Source organism: Micromesistius poutassou (assembly GCF_964030765.1).
Source record: "Micromesistius poutassou genome assembly, chromosome: 19".
NCBI lineage: Eukaryota > Metazoa > Chordata > Actinopteri > Gadiformes > Gadidae > Micromesistius > Micromesistius poutassou.
Window position 1 is genome coordinate 1,887,483 of NC_140289.1, and position 2,500 is coordinate 1,889,982.

General features: G+C 39.0%; 1 protein-coding gene across 2 annotated transcripts in view; it reads left to right on the forward strand.

The window, feature by feature from the left end:
- The window catches only part of gata4 (GATA binding protein 4), a 9,350-nt gene that overhangs the window by 1,294 nt on the left and 5,556 nt on the right, over window positions 1-2,500 (forward strand). The gene's annotated exons all lie outside the window — the stretch shown is intronic.

Genomic DNA, 2,500 nt, shown 5'->3' on the forward strand with positions numbered 1-2,500 from the left:
AATAGGCCTACTTTAATATTTATAATATTTATGTCTCCAATTATACAGAAATAATAACAACAATAAACACTAACAATAATAATAATATGTAATATGTACATAATATAACGTGTACCTTAAACAAAATAATAATACAAATAATAATCGAATAAATAAATATGAATGATAATGCTGATGATAATAATCATAATAATCATAATAATAATAATAACAATATTAAATAATAAAACCATAAAAATAGAGATAAAATAAGGCCCAGCAATCAAAGAAATTACGTTAAAGGAACAATTATATATCCTCTAAAATGTTATAATAATATTTCCTCGTGAGGCCCATAATACCAAAGCATCTCTATCATCTGACGCGGCCCGAGAGGCCTTCAGTTCTCGTCCTTCTCTGTCAACGTCTCTCCCGTTCAATAGGCTGTGGTGAGGACGATTAAGGCTGAATCTCTCTCTTAATAACGGATCATTTAATGTCCTAACCACTGAATCAAAGTAAAACCACCTTTCCAATGCTTCTTCGTTTCCCCAGACACGACACAGAAGAAGCTATACTAGAAAATGACTTTCCGAAAGCGATAAATATTGAATAGGCCTACAGATATTTCAGTTATCCCCGTTTCTACACTGACGGTTTATAGCAGCTGCGTGCGGAGCTTTCCTTCGCAGGAGGAACGAGAGGAGGCTCAGAGGAACCTGTGAGATAGCGGGCCTTCAAACACACATTTTCAAACACACACCTGCACCCACCGCAAGGGACGGCAGGTCGGAGAATTATAGTAAAAAAAAAACACAGCATAATATCAATAATGTGGCATTTACGCATTATCCTACATATGGCACGCAATCTCCCAGGAAACCACATGTTTGGGACACAAATCTTGGCCTGGTTTCCTCCTTTGGCCTTTTAATAGCCAACTGTTAGGCCTAGGCCTACGTGTCTTAGACTGACTTAAACTGTCCGACACGTGTCGGTTGCAGGATAGCAAATGGAATTTAAATATTGTTGTGCCACAAAATTAAGTTATTAAATTGCATCACCCTTCACACACTAAAGAGGTTGAAAAGTGACTGAGTATTGGGCCTGGATGATCATGTGATTGTGTAGACTTTTCATTTCTTTGTTATTTATTTGATCAGCACGGCTTGTCTTCCAGGTGAACAACACAAACACCTCACCTGCGGGAGTGAGTGGGCTCCGTGGGGGGGCTCCAGGGTCTCACTCTCTGCACATTGGGCGGTCGATGCATCACGGGACCGACCGCATTTCACAACCCGCGTGTAGGCCTGCGTTCTGCTGCCACGTAGATCATCGTTTTTTTGTGCTTAATCAGCGGTGGTTTTCGCCATTATCTATTAGGCCAATAGCTGATGCAGATACCTTCTGCACACAGTGTGCGTGCGCGCGTCTGAGCTCGTGCACGCGCGCGTTCCCATTGGCCTACATGCAGTGCAGTGGGGGTACGGGGCGTTTTATCGTGCACCTTGTTGTGAAGGTTACACAATTATTTGAAAATGATCACATAATATTTGTTGAGGTAATCGTTATTGTTGGTCGTCGTTGACCGCTGATTAACATCACATCAGATTTATTTAAGTTGGCCTAAGTTGAGTAGAGGCCATTCAAACAACAGTGTCAACATTCACGATACAATTATGCTGAATCCTTTCAACACATTAAAGAAATCAGGCGAGATTTGGAGCCGTGAACTAAATGAGGGCATTGATTACATCTTGTCGTTTTCTGAAGACCACTCCAGGGTCATTTCGTTTTTTCAGTTCAATCGCGTCTTAATTTACCAGAAGCCATTCTTTGTGCGAATAATTTAAATAACACAAAGGCCTCTGCAATGAGCCTATAATTGACACGAAGATTAGGCTATTTGTCAACAAATGGGTAGAGAACATATCTATAACTAAGCCCTATGCCCATAAAGGACTTGACGTGTATAAAGTGAGAGATTTTCAAAGTTTAAATGTTAATCTATTTCTGTATAAATATTGTCTAAAATATATGTATATCATACTGAATTCATTCGGCCTATAAAATCCCCCAGCAATATATTAAACGTGCAGTGTTTATTAGCGGCTAGCATGTAGTTCCTAACCGTTGCTGCAATCAATTCATCTGATCGTTGATTCAATCTTAAAACAGCTGACAGAAACTGAGCGGTCAGGAGTTTAAAGAGAAACAGATACAGCCGTCAGATTCTCATTAATGTTTGTCAAAGTGTTTTATTTTGACAGATTAAAAAATGTTGACACATTTTTGGTCTGACACAAAAGCAACTCCTTAAATTGTATGACCAAATAGGCCAAATTATTAATCAGTCTTATACAAAGACCTAGACCCTCATTTATTATTTAATTTATAACGCGGCCTGTCCTGATAAAATTTTTTAAGGAAATACCATAAAGTTTATATTGATGAACATTCCTCGCTATTGAACCGTTTTCCATTGCTGTCCGTCTGGAGCAGAATAATTTTCGGCGGTGCA